Source organism: Bos grunniens, chromosome X, assembly GCF_055505025.1.
Source record: "Bos grunniens cultivar Pamir isolate PY7600 chromosome X, Bosgru_T2T1.0, whole genome shotgun sequence".
NCBI lineage: Eukaryota > Metazoa > Chordata > Mammalia > Artiodactyla > Bovidae > Bos > Bos grunniens.
The window spans coordinates 102,201,511-102,225,739 of record NC_141194.1 but is presented as its reverse complement, the minus strand read 5'-3'; the positions used below and the strand labels follow the sequence as shown (position 1 = coordinate 102,225,739).

Here is a 24,229-nt window from a genome sequence, read left to right as displayed (position 1 = left end):
TGTTGCTTCCTGACGGTGTCTTAGGTTAGCGCTTTTCCGTGGGAGCTATCTCACAGTCTGGTTGGTATCCCAAGTTAGTTCCCTCAGATTTCCCTCGGGGCATTCAGACCCGGTCCTTACTCTAAGCAATGCAGCCTGCAACTCCCTGTCCAGCCTCCACTTATTAGTGGTGGATGCAGGCGTCCGCACTGCTTCTCTGCTTGGGGCATTACCATTGGGCATGTAATCTGTGGGTTTTAATTATTTATTTATTTTTCCTCCCGATTATGTTGCCCTCTGTGGTTCCAAGGCTCACAACAGACTTGGCAGTGAGAGTGCTTCCTGGTGTTTGGAAACTTCTCTCTTTTTCAAGATTCCCTTCCCGGGATGGAGCTCCATCCCTATCTCCTTTGCCTCTCTTTTTGTCTTTTATTTTTTTTCCTACCTCCTTTCAAAGACAATGGGCTGCTTTTCTGGGTGCCTGATGTCCTCTGCCAGCATTCAGAAGTTGTTTTGTGAAATTTACTCAGCGTTCAAATGTTCTTTTGATGAATTTGTGGGGGAGTAAGTGTTCTCCCCATCCTATTCCTCTGCCATCTTAGGACCACCCCCCTCTCCTTTACTTTCTTATTGTTGACTCCAGACCACCAGTTTCTGGTCCATTAATGTACCTCAACATAGTTTCATGTTTAATTTGAATTAAATATATTCTGTGTTTTATATGAAAACAAACAAAAAAAAGACCAATGAAACATACATTTCGTTTACACCTGAAAAAATATGTTTTATTATCTTTGTGACAGTAAACACGCAACTTTATGGTACCTTTTTTAAAACAGGAAAATCCTTTATTCATTACATTTTAATAAAGTATAAATCATGTTGTTAAATCATGTGAACATGAGACGATGTTTCTCAAGGCTTTGTATTTTGATATACAACAACACATTTGCTTAAACATCTTTGGAACAATCTTAATTTGATAATTACTAACCTATAATAAAATGTAAAACATGTGATATAGACACTTTAAAGTAACACACAAAAGAGAAAAATAAAATGTTCACCAAGATTTTAGAACACCTGCCTTCAATTTGTTAAAATGTTAATAAATTTGAAATGAGGTCTATAACAGTGAGGTAGAGTGTATGTCTTTTTCCATTTGGAAGGTTTTATTTAGAAGGATTTAGAGGCATATGCAGGTCATGAAGCAACAGTTAGAACTGGACATGGAACAACAGACTGGTTCCAAATAGGAAAAGGAGTACGCCAAGGCTGTATATTGTCACCCTGCTTATTTAACTTCTATGCAGAGTACATCATGAGAAATGCTGGACTGGAAGAAACACAAGCTGGAATCAAGATTGCCAGGAGAAATGTCAATAACCTCAGATATGCAGATGACACCACCATTATGGCAGAAAGTGAAGAGGAACTAAAAAGCCTCTTCATGAAAGTGTAAATGGAGAGTGAAAAATTTGGCTTAAAGCTCAACATTCAGAAAACGAAAATCATGGCATCCGGTCCCACCACTTCATAGGAAATAGATGGGGAAACAGTGGAAACTGTGTCAGACTTTATTTTGGGGGGCTCCAAAATCACTGCAGATGGTGACTGCAGCCATGAAATTAAAAGATGCTTACTCCTTGGAAGGAAAGTTATGACCAACCTAAAAAGCATATTCAAAAGCAAAGGCATTACTTTGCCAACAAAGGTCCGTCTAGTCAAGGCTATGGTTTTACCAGTGGTCATGTATGGGTGTGAGAGTTGGACTGTGGAGAAGGCTATACACTGAAGAATTGATGCTTTTGAACTGTAGTGTTGGAGAAGACTCTTGAGAGTCCCTTGGACTGCAAGGAGATCCAAGCAGTCCATTCTGAAGGAGATCAGCCCTGGGATTTCTTTGGAAGGAATGATGCTAAAGCTGAAACTCCAATACTTCGGCCACCTCATGCGAAGAGTTGACTCATTGGAAAAGACTTTGATTCTGGGAGGGATTGGGAGCAGGAAGAGAAGGGGACGACAGAGGATGAGATGGCTGAATGGCATCACTGACTCAATGGACGTGACTCTCAGTGAACTCCGGGAGTTGATGATGGACAGGGAGGCCTGGCATGCTGCAGTTCATGGAGTCGCAAAGAGTCGGACACGACTGAGCGACTGAACTGAACTGAACTGAACTGAAGACACCGTCAGGCCCTCTCACAGAACAAAAGACTGAGCAGAGCTAGCGGGCTGTAGACCGGCGTATCCCCCTCTGGTAATAGGCAGGCGAGGTCACCCAGACCCAGAAGGGGGCAACCACGGCCCCAGAGAGGCATTATCTACCAAACTGCAAGCAGGCTTCATTGCTAACTAAGACTTCTTGGGATTCTGGACGGTCAACATCTGCCTGAGAAGGTGTGCTGGTTGTACATCCAGAAAACCGAGCGGCAGGGACAGGGGAGGCAATAGGTCCCAGAGACCATGCTCACCAAACACCTGGTCACATGAGCTTTTCGGACCTGGGATGGGCCCAAAACGCAGGCCTAACCAAGTCTGCACCTCTGAGGACTACCTGAGTACCAGAACTTGAGTGGCTTAGACCTGAGAAGTGCATACAACCCAGGGCCAGCCTCAGACAGTTCCCAGCAGAGCAACCTAGAGCCTAAGCAGGGTAGACAGGGAAAGCACACACCCCGTGAGCATGGGCAAACCCAGTGTGGCTGAGACGCTGCAAACACATGTCAGTATTATTTGTTTGCAGCGTCCCTCCCTCCCCACAGCATGACTGAACAAGTGAGCCTAAAAAAGTTTCCACCACTGCCCCCTTGTGTCATGGGACACTGAAGAGACCAGCAAACAGAAGAAGCTAAAACAGAGGGAACCGCCTTGGAAGTGACAGGTGCAATAGATTAAAATCCTGTAGGTAGTACCGACAACATAGGAAGGGGCCTATAGATCTTGAAAAATATAAGCCAGATCAAGGTACTATCTGAAAATGAGCTGACCCCACACTGCCCACAACAAAACCAGAGAAAGTCCTAGATATATTTTTATAATCATTTTTTTAACTTTTTAATTTTTTTTGAATTTTTAATTCCTCTATTACTCCTTTAGTTTTCATTTTTCTAACCTTTTATTTTGCAAAAAAAAAAAAAAAAAAAAGAGAGAGAGAGAGAGACCCTATTTTTTAAAGCAAACTTCATATATATGTATTGTAATTTTTTGAATCTTTATTCTTTAATATTGTATTTTTGAAAATCCAACCTCTACTCTAGATTTTTAATCTTTGCTTTTTAGTATTTGTTATCAATTTTGTACCTTTAAGAACCCAATCTTCAAACCAATTTTTACTTGGGAGCGAGATTACTGGCTTAACTGCTCTCTCCCCCTTTGGACTCTCCTTTTTCTCCACCAGGTCACCTCTATTGCCGCCCTCCCCCTTCTCTTCTCTATTCAACTCTGTGAATCTCTTTGTGTGTTCCAGATGCTGGAGAACACCTAGGGAACTGATTACTGGCTGAATCTGTCTCTCTCCTTTTGATTCCCTCCTTTATCCTCCTGGCCACCTGTCTCCTTCCTTCCTCTTCTCTTCTCTGTATAACACTGTGAACATTTCTGAGTGGTCCATACTGTGGAGAACACATAAGGATGTGATTACTGGCTAGCTTGCTCTCTCCTCTTTGGATTCTACCTCATCTCATTCTGGTCACCTCTATCTCCCTCCTCCCTCTTCTCTTCTCCATGTAGTACTGTGAACCTCTCTGGGTGTCCCTCACTGTGGAGAAACTTTTCATCTTTAACCTAGATATTTTACCAACAGTGCTGTATAGATGGAGAACCCTTGAGGCTAAAGTAAAAATAAGACTTAAAACCAGAAGCAGGAGGCTTAAGTCCAAATTCTGAGAACACCAGAGAACTCCTGACTCCAGGGAACATTGATCGACAGGAAATCATCAAACACTTCCATACCTACACTGAAACCAAGCACCACCCAAGCGCAAACAAGTTCCAGAGCAAGACATACCACACAAATTCTCCAGCAACACAGGAACACAGCCCTGAGCTTCAATATACAGGCTGCAAAAGTCACACAAAACCCATTGACATCTCATAATTCATTACTGGACACTTCATTGCACTCCAGAGACAAGAAATCCAGCCCCACCCACCAGAACACAGACACAAGCTTCCCTAACTGGGAAACCTAGACAAGCCACCCGTCCAATCCCACCCCCTCTACAATAAAGAGTAGGACTCTACAGTAAAGAGAACTCCACAAACCGCTACAATACAGAAAGGCCACCCCAAACACAGCAATATAAACAAGATGAAGAGACAGAGGAATACCCAGCAGGTAAAAGAACAGGATAAATGTCCACCAAACCAAACAAAAGAGGAAGAGATAGGGAATCTACCTGATAAAGAATTCCGAAAAATGATAGTGAAAATGATCCAACATCTTGAAATCAAAATGGAATCACAGATAAACAGCCTGGAGATAAGGATTGAGAAGATGCAAGGAAGGTTTAACAAGAACCTAGAAGAAATAAAAGAGTCAATATATAGTGAATAATGCAATAAGTGAGATCAAAAACACTCTGGAGGGAACAAATAGTAGAATAACGGAGGCAGAAGATAGGATTAGTGAGGTAGAGACAGAATGGTAGAAATAAATGAATCAGAGAGGAAAAAAGAAAAACGAATTAAAAGAAATGAGGACAATCTCAGAGACCTCTGGGACAATGTTAAACACCCCAACATTTCAATCATATGAGTCCCAGAAGAAGATAAAAAGAAAGACCATGAGAAAATACTTGAGGAGATAATAGTTGAAAACTTCCCTAAAATGAGGAAGGAAATAATCACCCAAGTCCAAGAAACCCAGAGAGGCCCAAATAGGATAAACCCAAGGAGAAACACCCCAAGACACATAATCAAATTTTTAATCAAATCTTTAATCATAATCAAATCTTTGTTAATCAAATTAACAAAGATCAAGCACAAATAACAAATATTAAAAGCAGCAAGGGAAAAACAACAAATAACACACAAGGGGATTCCCATAAGGATAACAGCTGATCTTTCAATAGAAACTCTTCAGGCCAGGAGGGAATGACAGGACATACTTAAAGTGATGAAAGAAAAAACCTACAGCCCAGATTACTGTACCCAGCAAGGATCTCATTCAAATATGAAGGGGAAATCAAAAGCTTTACAGACAAGTAAAAGCTAAGAGAATTCAGCACCACCAAACCAGCTCTCCAACAAATGCTAAAGGATCTTCTCTAGACAGGAAACACAAAAAGGGTGTTTAAACTAGAACCCAAAACAATAAAGTAAATGGCAACGGGATCATACTTATCAGTAATTACCTTAAACGTAAATGGGTTGAATGCCCCAACAAAAAGACAAAGACTGGCTGAATGGATACAAAAACAAAACCCATATATATGTTACCTACAAGAGACCCACCTCAAAACAAGGGACACATACAGACTGAAAGTGAAGGGTTGGAAAATAATATTCCACACAAATAGAGACAAAAAGAAAGCAGGAGTAGCAATACTCATATCAGATGAAATAGACTTTAAAACAAAGGCTGTGAAAAGAGACAAAGAAGGACACTACATAATGATCAAAAGATCAATCCAAGAAGAAGATATAACAATTATAAACATACATGCACCCAACATAGGAGCACTGCAATATGTAAGACAAATGCTAACAAGTATGAAAGGCGAAATTAACAATAACGCAATAATAGTGGGATACTTTAACACCCCACTCACACCTATGGATAGATCAACTAAACAGAAAATTAACAAGGAAACATAAACTGTATCATACAATAGACCAGTTAGACTTAACTGATACCTATAGGACATTTCACCCCAAAACAATGAAGTTCACCTTTTTCTCAAGTGCACATGGAACCTTCTCCAGGATAGATAACATCCTGGGCCATAAATCTAGCCTTGGTAAATTCAAAAAAATTGAAATCATTCTAAGCATATTTCTAAGCACAGTGCAGTAAAATTAGATCTTAATTAACAGAAGAAAAAACTATTAAAAATTCCAACATATGGAAGCTGAACAACACGCTACTGAATAACCAACAAATCACAGAAGAAGTCATAAAAGAAATCAACATATGCATAGAAACAAATGAGAAAGAAAACACAACAACCAAAACCTGTGGGACACTGTAAAAGCAGTGCTAAGGGAAAGGTTCATAGCAATACAGGCATACCTCAAGAAATAAGAAAAAAGTCAAATAAATAACCTAACTCTACACCTAAAACAAGTAGAAAAGGAAGAAATGAAGAACCCCAGGGTTAGTAGCAGGAAGGAAATCTTAAAAATTAGGGCAGAAATAAATGCAAAAGAATCAAAAGAGGCTATAGCAAAAATCAACAAAGCAAAAAGCTGGTTCTTTGATAGAATAAATAAAAATGGACAAACCATTAGCAAGACTCATCAAGAAACAAAGGGAGAAGAATAAAATCAATAAAATAAGAAGTGAAAATGGAGAGATCACAACAGACAACACAGAAATAAAAAGGATCTTAAGAGACTACTATCAGCAATTATATGCCAAAAAAATGGAAAACCTGGAAGAAATGCACAAATTCTTAGAAAAGTACAACTTTCCAAAACTGAACCAGGAAGAAATGGAAAATATTAACAGACCCATCACAAGCACAGAAGTTGAAACTGTAATCAGAAATCTTGCCTCAAATAAAAGCCCAGGTCCAGACAGCTTCACAGCTGAATTCTACTAAAAAGTGAGAGAAGAGCTAATACCTATCCTATTCAAACTCTTCCAGAAAATTGCAGATGAAGGTAAACTTCCAAACTCATTCTGTGAGGCCACCATCATCCTAATAGCAAAACCTGACAAAGATGCCACCAAAAAAGAAAACTACAGGCCAATATCACTGATGAACATAGATGTAAAAATCTTTAACAAAATTCTAGCAAATAGAATTCAACAACATATTAAAAAAGATCATATATCATGACCAAGTGAGCTTTATCCCAGGGATGCAAGGATTCTTCAATGTTTGCAAATCAATCAATGTGATACACCACATTAACAAATTGAAAGAGAAAAACCATATGATTATATCAATAGATGCAGAGAAAGCCTTTGCCAAAATTCAACATTAATTTATGACAAAAACTCTCCAGAAAGCAGGAATAGAAGGAACATACCTCAACATAATAAAAGCTATATATGACAAACCCACAGCAAACATTATCCTCAATGGTGAAAAACTGAAAGCATTTCCCCTAAAGATAGGAACAAGACAAGGATGCCCACTTTCAACACTACTATTCAACATAGTTTTGGAAGTTTTGGCCACAACAATAAGAGCAGAAAAAGAAATAAAAAGAATCCAAATTGGAAAGGAATAAGTAAAACTCTCACTGTTTGCAGATGACATGATCCTCTATATAGAAAACCTTAAAGACTCCTCCAGAAAATTACTAAAGCTAATCATTGGAAAAGACTCTGATGCTGGGAGGGATTGGGGGCAGGAGGAAAAGGGGATGATGACAGAGGATGAGTTGGCTGGATGGCATCACCAACTCGGTGGACGTGAGTTTGAGTGAACTCTGGGAGATGGCGATGGACAGGGAAGCCTGGCGTGCTGCGATTCATGGGGTCACAGAGTCGGACATGACTGAGCGACTGAACTGAACTGAACTGAACTTAATCAATGAATAGAATAAAGTTGAAGGATATGAAATAGACACACAGAAATCACTTGCATTCCTATACACTAATAATGAGAAAATAGAGAAATTAAGGAAACAATTCCATTCACCATTGCAACAAAAATAATAAAATACTTTTGAATATATCTACCTAAAGAAACAAAAGACCTATATATAGAAAATTATAAAACACTGGTGAAAGAAATCAATGAGGACACTAATAGATGGAGAAATAAACCATAAATCAATGTAGTGAAAATGCATATACTACCCAAAGCAATCTATAGATTCAATGCAATCCCTATCAAGCTACCAACGGTATTTTTCACATAGCTGGAACAAATACTTTCACAGTTTATATGTAAATACAAAAAACCTCAAAGAGCCAAAGCAATCTTGAGAAAGAAGAATGGAACTGGAGGAATCAAACTGTCTGACTTCAGGCTCTACTACAAAGCCACAGTCATCAAGACAGTATGGTTCTGCCACAAAGACAGAAATATAGATCAATGGAACAAAATAGAAAGCCCAGAGATAAATCCATGCACCTATGGACACCTTATAGTTGAAAAACGAGGCAAAAATATACAATGGAGAAAAGACAATCTCTTTAACAAGTGGTGCTGGGAAAACTGGTCAACCACTTGTAAAAGAATGAATCTAGAACACTTTCTAACATTATTCAGTCATTTGGGGAAAGACTGTAGTAATTTCTTTAAAGCTATGCATGTACCTAGGCAACCCACTCCAATACATTTTCCTGGAAAATCCCATGGATGGAAAAGCCTTGTAGGCTGCAGTCCATGGGGTCGCTAAAAGTTGGACACGACTGAGCGACTTCACTTTCACTTTTCACTTTCATGTATTGGAGAAGGAAATGCCAACCCATTCCAGTGTTTTAGCCTGGAGAATCCCAGGGATGGGGGAGCCTGGTGGGCTGCCATCTATGGGGTCGCACACAGTCGGACACAACTGAAGTGACTTAGCAGCAGCATCAGAACACTTTGTCACACCATGCACAAAAATAAACTCAAAATGGATTAAAGATCTAAATATAAGACCAGAAACTATAAAACACCTAGAGGAGAACATAGGTAAAACACTCTCTGATATAAATCACAGCAGGATCCTCTGTGACTCACCTCCAAGAATTTTGGAAATAAAACCAAAAATAAACAAATGGAACCCAATTAAAATTAAAAACTTCTACACAACAAAGGAAACTATAAACAAGGTGAAAAAACAGCCTTCAGAATGGGAGAAAATAATAGCAAATGAAGAAAATGAGAAATAATTAATTTCAAAAATAAACAAGCAACTCCTACAGCTCAATTCCAGAAAAATAAACCACAAAATCAAAAAATGGGCCAAAGAACTAAACAGACATTTCTCCAAAGAAGACATACAGATGGCTAACAAACATGAAAAGATGCTCAACATCAGTCATTATCAGAGAAATGCAAATCAAAACCAAAATAGGTACCATTTTACACCAGTCAAAATGGCTGCTATCCAAAGTCTGCAAGCAATAAATGCTGGAGAGGGTGGGGAGAAAAGGGAACCCTCTTACACTGTTGGTGGGAATGCAAACTACCACAGCCACTATGGAGAACAGTATGGAGTTTCCTTAAAAAACTGAAAATAGAACTGCCATAAGATCCAGCAATCCCACTGCTGGGCATGGACACCAAGGAAACCAGAATTGAAAGAGACACATGTGCCCCAATGTTCATTACAGCACTGTTTATAACAGCCAGAACATGGAAGCAACCTAGATGTCCATCAGCAGATGATTGGATAAGAAAGATGTGGTACATATACACAATGGAGTGTTACTCAGCCATTAAAAAGAGTACATTTCAATCAGTTCTAATGAGGTGGATGAAACTGGAGCCTATTATACAGAGTGAAGTAAGCCAGAAAGAAGAGCACCAATAGAGTATACTAACAAATAGCTGTGAAAAGAAGAGAAGCAAAAAGCAAAGGAGAAAAGGAAAGATATAAGTATCTGAATGCAGAGTTCCAAAGAATAGCAAGAAGAGATAAGAAAGCCTTCCTCAGCGATCAATGCAAAGAAATAGAGGACAACAACAGAATGGGAAAGACTAGAGATCTCTTCAAGAAAAGTAGAGATACCAATGGAACATTTCATGCAAAGATGGGCTCGATAAAGGACAGAAATGGTATGGACCTAACAGAAGCATAAGATATTAAGAAGAGGTGGCAGGAATATACAGAAGAACTGAACCAAAAAGATCTTCATGACCCAGATAATCATGATGGTGTGATCACTGACCTAGAGCCAGATATCCTGGAATGTGAAGTCAAGTGGACCTTAGGAAGCATCACTATGAACAAAGCTAGTGGAGGTGATGGAATTCCAGTTGAGCTATTTCAAATCCTGAAAGATGATGCTGTGAAAGTGCTGCACTAAAAATGCCAGCAAATTTGGAAAACTCAGCACTGGCCACAGGACTGGAAAAGGTCAGTTTTCATTCCAATCCCAAAGGAAGGCAATGCCAAAGAATGCTCCAATTACCACACAATTGCACTCATCTCACACTCTAGTAAGTAATGCTCAAAATTCTCCAAGCCAGGCTTCAGCAATACATGAACCGTCAACTTTCAGATATTCAAGCTGGTTTTAGAAAAAGCAGAGGAACCAGAGATCAATTTGCCAACATCCACTGGATGATCGAAAAATCAAGAGAATTCCAGAAAAACATCTATTTCTGCTTTTTGACTATGCCAATATCTTTGACTGTGTGGATCACAATAAACTGTGGAAAATTCTGAAAGAGATGGAAATACCAGACCACCTGACCTGCCTCTTGAGAAACCTATATGCAGGTCAGGAAGCAACAGTTAGAACTGGGCATGGAACAACAGCCTGGTTCCAAATAGGAAAAGGAGTACGTCAAGGCTGTATATTGTCACCCTGCTTATTTAACTTCTATGCAGAGTACATCATGAGAAACGCTGGACTGGAAGAAGCACAAGCTGGAATCAAGATTGCAGGGAGAAACGTCAGCAACCTCAGATATGCAGATGACACCACCATTATGGCAGAAAGTGAAGAGGAACAAAAAAGCCTCTTGATGAAGGTGAAAGAGGAGAGTGAAAAAGTTGGCTTCAAACTCAACATTCAGAAAACGAAGATCATGGCTTATGGTCCCATCAGTTCATGGGAAATAGATGGGGAAACAGTGGAAATAATGTCAGATTTTGTTTTTTTGGGGGGGCTCCAAAATCACTGCAGATGGTGATGGCAGCCATGAAACTAAAAGACGCTTACTCCTTGGAAGTAAAGTTATGACCAACCTAGATAGCATATTGAAAAAACAGAGACATTACTTTGCTAACAAAGGTCCGTCTAGTCAAGGCTATGGTTTTTCCTGTGGTCATGTATGGATGTGAGAGTTGGACTGTGAAGAAAGCTGAGGGCTGAAGAATTGATGCTTTTGAACTGTGGTGTTGGAGAAGACTCTTGAGAGTCCATTAGACTGCAAGGAGATCCAACCAGTCCATTCTGAAGGAGATCAGCCCTGTGATTTCTTTGGAAGGAATGATGCTAAAGCTGAAACTACAATACTTTTGCCACCTCATGCGAAGTGTTGACTCATTGGAAAAGACTTTGATGCTGGGAGGGATTGGGGGCAGGAGGAGAAGGGGACGACAGAAGATGAGATGGCTGGATGGCATCACTGACTCGATGGACGTGTGTCTGAGTGGACTCCAGGAGTTGTTGATGGACAGGGAGGCCTAGTGTGCTGCAGTTCATGGGGTCGCAAGGATTCAGACATGACTGAGCGACTGAATAAACTGAACTGAACTGATTGCATATATGTTGCATTTATAAAGGTGGCAACAATAACCCTGTACACGAGACAGCAAATGAGACACAGATGTATAGAAGAGTCTTTTGGACTTTGTGGGAGAGGGCGAGGGTGGGATGATTTTGGAGAATGGCATTGTAACATGTAAATTATCACGTGTGAAATGAATCGCCAGTCCAGATGTGAGGCATGATACAGGATGCTCATGAATGGTGCCCTGGGATGACCCAAAGTGATGGTATGGGGAGGGAGGTGGGAGGGGTGTTCAGGATGGGGAACACGTATACACTCATGGTGGATTCATGTTGATGTATGGCAAAACCAATACAGTATTGTAAATTTAAAAAAAAATAGAAAAAGAAAATAAAAAAGAATAAATAACCCCATTGAGCAATAATAATAATTAAAAAAATAAGTAAAGGAGAGAGAAAGAGGCTGATATTCCTTGGTTTATGCAGAAAGCCAATAAAGTCCCTGGTACAGGGCTTGCACTGCTCAGGAAGGCACCAGGCACCCTCTTGAAGGGGTGAAGGGACAGAACACCTTCTAGAGAGGGTCTTAGAAATCTGCGCAAGAAAATGAGCCCAGTGAGCCTCTGCGCTTTAGAGAATTAGCCTGAGACAGAGAGAGAGAGAGAGAGAGAGAGAGAGACACGGGGACCACAGCTCTGATGGAGCAAAGGTGCTTTATTCAAAATTGTGTGGGTATTTATACTGTCTTATAAGGAACCTCCAATACTTTGCCCACCTTATGCTAAGAGTTAACTCACTGGAAAAGACTCTGATGCTGGGAGGGATTGGGGACAGGAGGAGAAGGGGATGACAGAAGAAGAGGTGGCTGGATGGCATCACCGAATCGATGGACATGAGTTTGAGTGAACTTTGGGAGTTGGTGAAGGACAGGGAGGCCTGATGTGCTGCAATTCATGGGGTCGCAAATAGTTGGACACGACTGAGTGACTGGACTGAACTGAGCAAGGTAGCTATTTTCAGCAGAAATAAAATTGAAGCTTACAAATTATCAAGGAAACATGAGGTCATCCATATGAAAGAGAGTGAAATAATCACTTTTACCATATGTTTCATAAAAAGGAAGAGGGTCATATATAGTTACTTATCACAGTATGGAAAAACTAACGAAGGAAATGCATGCATTCCTAAGCCCCCAGGAGTAGTTTGCTACTGCACTTTATTCCTGAATATTCAGTAATTAATAAGGGACAGAGGATTCATGACGGATCCAAAACATCACACAGGAAGCCTCCTATTAAATGCTTCCTGACAAAACTAGAATAATATTCAGTCCTTATAAAGTAGAAATTACATCTTTTTTTAAATAACTACATTTCTGTCTACATTCTGGCAATCCAATGAAGCATAAGGCAATCCAGTTTGCTGAGGTGACGGATCCAGTGGTCACCTCAAATCCTTGTGGTTCTGAGGGGTCAGGGAGGCACAGACCATGCTTCATACAAAATGATTCTGCAGCACGTTTGAAGGAGACAAAACTCCCTTGTGATCAGGAGAATGAAAGTGCAAGTAGCAGGAAGCAGTTGAGTGTAATGGATGGACTTTGTTAGTCTTCTTTCTTCTTCACTGTTCGTCTTTCATTCCAAGTTGCCAATGGTGCCACCTGCATGAACAGCAGTGACAAAAGCATGTTTCAGCAATGATACTCTTTCTGCTATAAGTATCTCTTAAAAAAAATGGGGGGGGGCACATTCTTTCCCATGTAAAGAAAGGCAGCTTCTTCAAGACAGATCACCCAGCTTTAAGTGTCAGCCTCTGCTCTCTCTTATAGCTGTGAAAGGCCAAATCTTGCATGGTGGGGTCTTTTTTTCTCCTTCACTGAAAGCTTCTCAGTTTTTTTTTTTTCCTTTTTCAGTTTTAATTGTTTATTTATTTTACTTTACAATACTGTGTTGGTTTTGCCATACATTGATATGAATCCACCATGGGGGTACATGTGTTCCCCATCCTGAACCCCCCTTCCACCTCCCTCCCCAAAGCAAACCGGTGCACCAGCCCCGAGCACCCTGTCTCATGCATCAAACCTGGACTGGCGATTTGTTTCACATATGATAATTTACATGTTTTAATGCCATTCTTCAATATCATCCCTCCCTTGCCCTCTTTCACAGAGTCCAGAAGACTCTTCTATACATCTGTGTCTCTTTTGCTGTCTCGCATACAGGGTTATCATTACCATCTTTCCACATTCCGTATATATGCATTAGTATACTGTATTGGTGTTTTTCTTTCTGGCTTACTTCACTCTGTATAATAGGCTCCAGTTTCATCCACCTCATTAGAACTGATTCAAATGTATTCTTTTTAATGGCTGAGTAATATTCCATTGTGTATATGTACCACAGCTTTCTTATCCATTCATCTGCTGATGGACATCTAGGTTGCTTCCATGTCCTGGCTATTATAAACAGTGCTGTGATGAACACTGGGGTACACGTGTCTCTTTCAATTCTGGTTTCCTCGGTGTGTATGCTCAGCAATGGGATTTCTGGGTCATATGGCAGTTTTATTTCCTGTTTTGTAAGGAATCTCCACTCTCTTCTCCACAGTAGCTGTACTAGTTTGCATTCCCACCAACAGTGTAAGAAGGTTCTGGCAAGATGCTGCAAAATGGTTCTGAAAACCTGGAATTGGCATCATTAAGTATTCCAATTTCAGTTCTTATGGAATATGGCAGGTCATACACCTGTGATTATTTTTGGAGGTGGTGAGAGCTGCGATGATGAGGTTGCCATCCCAGATGGGATGGACGGCAGGAGGATGAGGGGGCGGGGCTGGGGACGTTGGGCCAGTTCCCCAGCTTTGGTAGCGGTTTAGGTCTCGGTAAGGTTCTAGCATGTTGCTGTGCAGTCTCAGAGTTACTCACTGCCTGGCTGGGATTCTGTTTTCCGAGGGGCAGGGTGCTGTGTGTTGGTATCTGGGGAGGGGTGTGGGACAACTGCTGGAGTCCAGGTTCACTGGGCACCCCCGGGATGGGTGGGCACTGCTGCTGGATTTGGTGAGCACAGCAAGCAGTGTGGTCTGTGTGGGGGCCTGTGGCAGCGGGTGATTGGGGGCTTGGATCAGAGACAGGCTGCTGGAGTACCTCAGAGGTGCAGAGAGCTGTGAGGTGGCACAGACCTGGCCTGGGGCCTGGCCCGGGGGCTGAGTAGGGGGAGAAGAGCTTCAGGTAGATGGCTTTGGTGACTGGCTGGGTGGATGCTGAGATGTTTCTGGAGAACTCTGCCCCCCAGGATGGCTGGGAGGCCAGTTTCCTGGTTTCAGGAGCAGTTTTTTTTAACAGTTTGCTTCACACTGTGTGGGCTTGGGCTGGTGGAATTTGTGTGCATGGGGAGGGGGGCACAGAGAGCTGATGGGAGCCAGCAACTGACTGGGCCTGGGGTGGAGGGTGGAGGGGGAATGGGGTCTTACTGTTGTTTCTGCTGGGTGCAGGTGCATCTACAGATTCCTTGGGCTTTGGAGGACTGCTGTTGCCTGGGCTGGGCCCCTGCCCCAGTATGCCCTCAGAAGAGGGGCCAGTCCCATCCCCTGTGCTGCTTTAGGCCCTAGAGCTCTGGGGAGGAGGCTCTGGGCCCACTGGAGCCAAAGTGCTTCCATCTGTGGGCCAGAGTGGCAGCTGAAAAGAAGGGAATAAATGCTTTATAACTAGGCTTCTACCCTGCCAGTGGGCCTGGAAGTCCATAAGCTTCACACCAAAGCTCTCTTTCTTCATCAGGTACCCCTCCATCACCACCACACTGGCAGGCTGCTTTCTTTCCAGGGTCCCTGAGTCAACAGGGTCATTTCCAGCGTGGGATGAGTGACTGGAATTTGAGTGGGATGAGTGACTGGTGAGAGGTATGAACATTTCTGACAGGTTAAATTCCACCTCTTTGGGGAATAGCCAGGTGACACACTGAATGTTGGGTTTGATGACCCCAACCACATGGATGGATGTGGCTGCTGCCATCTTGGCAAGCATTTCTTCATTTTTGGCCCATGAGAAGTTAGAGCCTAAAATGATTGCAAGGTTGCTGAGAGTCATTTTATTAATGTCACTGGTCTAAGTAAGTTTTTCAAGGAACTTGATTAAATGCCTAAAGTTAACAAAATTTTGTGGTGGAAACTTCTGACATGTTCTCCACAAATCCTGAAGTTTTTGTCTTGAACCTGTACACTTGCAACTTGTGTCCATTCTTCATACAGATTAAAAGTCATCAAAGGTTCAGGCATTTCCTGTAAATAGAACTTTAAAACACATGTTGCTGTGTGTGTGGAGGTGGGGGGGGGGGGGAGGAGTTGAACTCATCCAGGCAAGAAGTAGAACAGTTTACAGCAGATTTCAGTTTCCTTAACTTTGAGGCCCCAGCCTCAGTTCAGAAAAGGTCCTCCTACTTCTCGCCTGTCTCCAGCAATAGCAAGCCTGTCTCCAGCAAGCCTCAAGACACAGCGCATCTCACCACTGCCATGCTTCAGGTGTTCTTCCAAACGCATCCCAAAGGTGGACTTCTCCACCCATTTATCTTGATGGGTTTGCAACTATAGGAGGGACTTTTCTAAGACATTTATATTTATCTCTCTGACTTACTTCACTCAGTTATAATAGGCTCTAGGTTCGTCCACAGGTACATGCAAAAGAATGAAATGAGAACACTTGCTAACGCCATTCAGTTAAGTCACTCAGTCATGTCAGAGTCTTTGTGACCCCATGAATCTCAGGATGCAAAGCCTCGCTGTCCAACACCAATGCCTGGAGTTCACACAAACTCATGTGCATAGAGTCAGTGATACGATCCAGCCATCTCATCCTCTGCCGTCCCCTTCTCCTCCTACTCCCAGTCCCTCCAGCATCAGGGTCTTTTCCAATGAGTTAAATCTTTGCATGAGGTGGCCAAAGTATTGTAGTTTCAGCCTTAGCATCAGTCCTTCCAAAGAACACCCACAACTGGTCTCCTTTAGGATGGACTGGTTGGATCTCCTTGCAGTCCAAGGGACTCTCAAGAGTCTTCTCCAGCACCACAGTTCAAGAGCATCAATTCTTCAGCATTCAGCTTTCTTCACAGTCCAACTCTCACATCCATACACGACCACTGGAAAAACCATAGCCTTGACTAGACGGACCTTTGTTGGCAAAATTATGTCTCTGCTTTTGAATATGCTATCTCAGTTGGTCATAACTTTCTTTCCAAGGAGTAAGTGTCTTTTAATTTCATGGCTACAATCACCATCTGCAGTGATTTTGGAGATGCAAAAAATAAAGTCAGCCACTGATTCCACTGTTTCCCCGTGTATCTGCCATGAAGGTATTGGACCAGATGACATGATCTTAGTTTTCTGAATGTTGAGCTTTACGCCAACTTTTTCACTCTCCACTTTCATTTCATCAAGAAGCTTTTTAGTTCCTCTCCACTTTCTGCCATAAGGGTGGTGTGATCTGCCTATCTTGAGGTTATTGATATTTCTCCCGGAAATCTGGATTCCAGCTTGTGCTTCTTCCAGCCTAGCATTTCTCATGATGTACTCTGCATAGAAGTTAAATAAGCAGGGTGACGATATACAGCCTTGAAGTACTCCTTTTCCTATTTGGATCCAGTCTGTTGTTCCATGTTCAGTTATAACTGTTGCTTCCTGACCTGCATATAGGTTTCTCAAGAGGCAGGTCAGGTGGTCTCGTATTCCCACCTCTTTCAGCATTTTCCACAGTTTATTGTGATCCACACAGTTAAAGGGTTTGGCATAGTCAATAAAGCAGAAATAGATGTTTTTCTGGAACTCTCTTGCGTTTTTGATGATCCAGCACATGTTGGCAATTTGATCTCTGGTTCCTCTGCCTTTTCTAAAACCAACTTGAACATCTGGAAGTGCATGGTTCATGTATTGCTGAAGCCTGGCTTGGAGAATTTTGGGTACTACTTTACTGGCGTGTGAGATGAGTGCAATTGTGTGGTAGTCTGAGCATTCTTTGCAATTGCTTTTCTTTGGGATTGGAATGAAAACTGATATTTTCCAATCCTATGGCCACTGCTGAGTATTCCCAACTTGCTGGCATATTGAGTGTAGCACTTTCACAGCATCATCTTTCAGGATTTGAAACAGCTCAACTGGAGTTCCATCACCTCCACTAGCTTTGTTTGTACTGATGCTTCCTAAGGTCCACTTGACTTCACATTCCAGGATGTCTGGCTCTATGTGAGTGATCACACCATTGTGATTATCTGGGTTGTGAAGATCATTTTTGTACAGGTCTTATGTGGATTTTTGCTTCCTCTTCTTAATATCTTCTGCTTCTGTTAGGTCCCTGTCATTTCTATCTTTTATTGTGCCCATCTTTGCATGCAATGTTCCCTTGATGTCTCTAATTTTCTTGAAGAGATCTCTAGTCTTTCCCATTCTGTTGTTTTCCTCTATTTCTTTGCATTGATCACTGAGGAAGGCTTTCTGATCTCTTCTTGCTATTCTTTGGAACTCTGCATTCAGATGCTTATATCTTTCCTTTTCTCCTTTGCTTTTCACTTTTATTCTTTTCACAGCTATTTGTAAGGCCTCCCCAGACAGCCATTTTGCTTTTTGCATTTCTTTTCCATGGGGATGGTCTTGATCCCTGTCTCCTGTACAATGTCACAAACCTCTGTCCATAGTCCATCAGGTACTCTATCTATCAGGTCTAGTCCTTTAAATCTATTTCTCCCTTCCACTGTATAATCATAAGGGATTTGATTTAGGTCATACCTGAATAGTCTAGTGGTTTTCCCTACTTTCTTCAATTTTAGTCTGAATTTGGCAATAAGGAGTTCCTGATCTGAGCCAAAGTCAGCTCCTGGTCTTGTTTTTGTTGACTGTATAGAGCTTCTCCATCTTTGGCTTCAAAGAATATAATCAATCTGATTTCAGTGTTGACCATCTGGTGATATCCATGTGTAGAGTCTTCTCTTGTGTTGTTGGAAGAGGGTATTTCCTATGACCAGTGCATTTTCTTGGGAAAACTCTATTAGTCTTTGCCCTGCTTCATTCCATATTCCAAGGCCAAATTTGCCTATTACTCCATGTGTTTTTTGACTTCCTACTTTTGCATTCCAGTCCCCTATAATGAAAAGGTCATCTTTTTTGGGTGTTAGCTCTAAAAGGTTTTGTTGGTCTTTATAGAACCATTCAACTTCAGCTTCTTCAGCATTACTGGTTGGGGCATAGGCTTGGATTACTGTGATATTGAATGATTTGCCTTGGAAACAAAAAGAGACGATTCTGTCATTTTTGAGATGTACTTTGCATCCAAGTACTGCATTTTGAATTCTTTTGCTGACCATGATGGCTATTCCATTTCTTCCGACCTAAATGTAAGACCAGAAACTACAAAACTACTTGAGGAAAACTTTTGCAGAACACTCAATGACATAAAGCAAGATCTTCTATTAACCACCTCCTAGAGTAATGGAAATAAAAATAAACAAGTGGGACCTAATTAAACTTAAGAGTTTTTGCATAACAAAGGAAACTACAAACAAGGTGAAAAAACAGCCCTCAGAATGGGAGAGAATAATAGTAAATGAAACATGCAAGCAGCTCATACAACTCAATACCAGAAAAACAAACAACCTAATCAAAAAGTGTGAAAAAGACCTAAACAGACATTTTTCCAAAGAAGACATACAGGTGGCTAACAAAACCATGAAGAGGTTTTCAACATCGCTCATTATTAGAGGAATTCAAATCAAAACTACAATGAAATACCACCTCACACAAGTCAGAATGGCCATCATCAAAAAGTCTACAAACAATTAATGCTGGAGAGGATGTAGAGAGAAGGGAACCCTCTTACTTTGCTGGTGGGAATGTAAATTGACACAGCCACTATGGAAGACAGTATGGAGATTCCTTTAAAAAACTAAGAATAAAATCACCATATAACCCAGCAATCCCATTCTTAGGCATAGACCCTGAGGAAACACAAATTGAAAAAGAAACATATACCACAGTGTTTATTGAACCACTATTTACAATAGCTAAGACATGGAAGCAGCCTAGATGTCCATGGGCAGAAGAATGAATAAAGAAGCTGTGGTACAAATATGCAATGAAATACTGCTGCTAAGTCGCTTCAGTCATGTCCCACTCTGTGTGACTCCATAGATGGAAGCCCACCAGGCTCCCCCGTCCCTGGGATTCTCCAGGCAAGAACAATGGAGTGGGTTGCCATTTCCTTCTCCAAGGCATGAAAGTGAAAAGTGAAAGTGAAGTCGCTCAGTCGTGTCTGACTGTTAGCGACCCCATGGACTGCAGCCTACCAGGCTCCTCCGTCCATGGGATTTTCCAGGCAAGAATACTGGATTGGGGTGCCATTGCCTTCTCCAACAATGAAATACTACTCAGCCATAAAAAGGAACACATATAAACTGCTTCTTCATGGTGCAGCCTACATCCTTTCCTCACTGCTTCCCAGGCCCATGGCCCCACCCTCACTGTGTTAGTTCCAGCAGCTCTGCCCTTGGCGTTGGTAGGTTGGGGCTGGCTAGGAGAACCAGGCCCCTGGTGGTGTGCTCTTTGGACTTTCTGTAATGCCCAATTATTACATATCTGGCCACTTGCCCAATCTCCATCTCTTCAAGAGAGATAAGCTTCATCTAAATTATTTCGTCTGATTGTCATTTAAAAAGTTATTGTTTCTTCTGTCTTGGATATTCCTTTGGAAAAGGTATATAGATTCATTGCAATTTCTAATTCATTGTCTATAGATTATAAGATAAAATCAAGCATGTATCTGCTGATACTTTTTTAAGTTAACGTGTCTTTATACTTAGAAATGTCTCTTAATAGTAGACTTTCTTGGTGGCTCAGGTGATAGAGAATCTGCCTGAAGTACAGGAGACTCATGTTTAGTCCATTTGTCAGGAAGATCCCCTGGATAAGGAAATGGCAACCCACTCCAGTATTTTTGCCTGGAGAATTCCATGGACAGAGGAGGCTGTCAGGCTACAGTTCATGGGGTCACAAAGAGTTGGACATGACTGAGCAACAATCACTCACTCACTACATATCAGAAACATAACTTAGTTCCCCTATATAATATTAATAACTTATTAGTATCTACAATATTTTTTAATCTTTGTTTTTAAATTTTTGGTGTTTTTTGTTTGTTTGCTTGCTTGCTTTACTTTTTCACATGCATAGAAACTTCATTACATATGCATTTTCAGAGGTGACTGCAAAGAGATCACAGTTAGAAGATGGAGCAGGAGGGTCATATCCTCCATGAACTATCAAAACTAACTGAAAAAAATCTCCCTTGTAAGCTATGCTGTGAATATATGCTAAGTTGTGCCCAACCCTTTGTGACCCTATAGACTGTAGCCTGCCAGGCTCCACTGTCCATGGGATTTTTCAGGCAAGAATACTTGTTGTTTCCTCCTCCACTCCCTTGTAAGACAAAGCCTCAAAGTGAAAGAGCTAGTGAGATTCAGCAGAAGTCAGAAATTACAGACCCATATTTTAAATACATCATGAACACCATACAGGACCAATTAAAATTCTCATATATTTCTAGTAGAAATGTATAATAGTAGAATCAACTTGGAAAACAGTCTCATAAACGATTTGCTCAAAGAAATTTAGACATTTTCTAATATAGTCTTAAAAATCATCTAGCCCCTGCTCAAATCTTAATTACAAAGCTGATCTCACATATTTAATTATTTTTAATAATATAATGCCCTCTTGATACGAGGATATATATTTGTTTCTTATTGCTACTGGTATAACACAGGGATCCTCTGTCTCTGATTTTAGCCATGTAAGACCATGAAATAATAATAATAAAAAAAAGACACCACCACCACCCACCAAAAATAACAGCAAATAAATAAATAAATAAATAAATAAAATCCACCATGAATTGTGATCTAATGTGATCGTAAATAATAAATTTCTGTGATTTTAAGATGCCATGTTTGTAGTAATTTTGTGACAGTTTCTTAGTCTATTTAGGCTGTCATAAAAAAAAATCACAGTCTTCATGGCTTAAACAGTAGTAGTTAATTTTCTCACAGTTCTGAAGGCTAGAAAATCCAAGGTCAAGGTGCTATACTGTTTAGTTACTTGTGAGGGCTCTTTCTGTCTTCTAAGCTCCCGTCTCACTGTGTTCATATCACTTTTTTGTGCTTGTGAGAAAGACAGCAAGCTCTCTGGTGCTTCTATTTATAAAGTCGCTAATCCTATTACAAAAACACAAGAGACAACTCTATACATGGACATCACCAGATGGTCAATACCAAAATCAGATAGACTTATTCTTTGCATCCAAAGATGAAGAGGCAGCAAAAACAGGCAGTACAAACAAGACCTGGAGCTGACTGTGGCTAGGATTATCAACTTCTTATTGAAAAATTCAAGTTTAAAAAGAAAGTAGGGAAAAACACTAGACCATTCAATTATTGCCAAAACCATTGTGGAGGTGATGAATAGATTCAAGGAATTAGCTCTGGTAGACAGAGTGCCTGAAGAACTATGAACAGCGATTTGTAACATTGTACAGGAGACAGTGACCAAAACCATCTCAAAGAAAAAGAAATGCAAGAAGGTAAAATGGTTGTCTGCAGAAGTTTTATAAATAGCTGATAAAAGAAGAGTAGCCAAAGGCAAATGAAAAAGGGAAGGATATAACCAGTGAATGCAAGTTTCCAAAAAATAGTGGGGGGAGATAAGAAAAAGCCTTCCTAAGTGAACAATGCAAAGAACTAGACGGGGAAAAAATAGAATATCAAGAAAACATTTCATGCAAGGATGTGTGCAATAAAGGACAGTAACAATAAGGACCTAAAAGAAGCAGAAGAGATTAAGAAGAGGTGGCAGAAATACACAGAAGAACTGTACAAAAAAAAGGGCTCAATGATGTGGATAATAATGATGGTGTGGTCACTCACCTAGAGCCAGACATCCTGGAGTGTGAACTCAGAAGGCCTGTAGGAAGCATTACTATGAGCAAAGCTAGAGGAGGTGACAGAATTCCCGCTGAGCTATTTAAAACCCTAAAAGGCAATACTGCTAAAGTGCTACACAAAATATGTTCAGCAGACTTGGAAATCTCAGAACTGGCCAGAGAACTGGAAAATGTCAGTTTTCATTCCAATCCCAAAGAAAGAATGCCAAAGAATGTTGATGCTATCATACAATTGCACTTATTTCACATGCTAGCAAGGTTATGATAAAAAAAAAAAATCTTCAAGCTAGATTTCAGCAGTACATGAACCAAGAATTTGCAGATGTACAAGTTGTGTTTAGAAAAGGCAGAGGAACCAGAGATCAAATTGCCAATATCCAATGGATCATAAAGAAAGCAAAGCAACTTTACAAAATCATCTACTTCTGCTTCACTGACTATGCTAAAGCCTTAGAAAGTATGGAGCACAATAAACTGTGGAAAATTCTTAAAAAATGAGAATATCAGACTACTTTAATTGTCTCCTAATAAACCTGTATGCAAGACAAGAATCAACAGTTAGAACTGGACATGGAACAATGAACTGGTTCAAAATTTGGAAAGAACTATGTCAAGGTTGTATAATGTGACTCTACTTATTTAACTTTTATGTTGAGTACATCATGTGAAATGCCAGCCTGGATTAATCACAATGTGGAATCACGATTGCCAGGAGAAACATCAACAACTTCAGATATGCAGATGATACCACTCTAATGGCAGAAAGCAAACAGGAATTAAAGAGCTTCTTGATGAGGTTGAAAGAGGAGAGTGAAAAAGCTGGCTTAAAACTCAACATTCAAAAACTAAGATCATGGCATCTGGTCCCATCACTTCATGGCAATACATGGGGGAAAAGTGGAAGGAGTGACATATTTTGTTTTCTTGGGCTCTAAAATCACCTCAGGTGGTGACTGCAGCCACGGAATTAAAAGATACTTGCTTTTGGAAGGAAAGTTATGACAAACTTAGATAGCACATTAAAGCAGAAACATCACTTTACTGACAAAGTCTGCTTAGCCAAAGCTATGGTTTTTCCCATAGTCATGTATGGATGTGAAAATTGGACCATAAAGAAGGCTGAGCACCAAAGCATTGATGCCTTCAAATTGTGGTCCTGGAGAAGACTCTTGAGAGTCCCTTGGACTGTAAGGAGATAAAACCAGTCAATCCAAAAGGAAATCAACCCTGAACGTTCATTGGGAGGCTGATGTTGAAACTAAAGCTCCATGAACTGACTTATTGGAAAATACCATGATGCTGGGAAAGATTGAGGGCAGGAGGAGTGGGGGTGACAGAGGATGAGATAGTTGGATGGCATCACGTTCTCGATGGACATGAGTTTGAACAAACTCTGGGAGATAGTGAAAGACAGGGAAGCCTGGTGTTTGGCAGTCCACTGGGTTGCTAAGATTTCGACATGACTTATTGACTGAATGACAACAACAACAATCCTACTGTACGGATGCCCTATTTTTATTACTTCATTTAATCTTAAATATTTCCTTAGAAGCCCTGTCTCCAGATACAGAAACACTGTCGATTAATACGTCAATATATGTATGTAGGGCAGGGATACATATATTCAGTACATAACAGATAACAAAACAACACTAAACAATGCTAAAAAAAATTGATAGTCATACGTATTCCTTAAAACAGTTAAAAATTGCAAATATAATGACTGAAATGAAGCATCACTAAAGATCCTACAAATTCAATAAGATGTG

General features: G+C 40.7%; 1 pseudogene; it reads right to left on the bottom strand.

Moving 5' to 3' along the window:
• Positions 1-14,108: 14,108 nt before the first annotated feature.
• Positions 14,109-20,124, bottom strand: LOC147340976 (rho GTPase-activating protein 17-like; annotated as a pseudogene).
• Between the last annotated feature and the right edge of the window lie 4,105 nt (positions 20,125-24,229).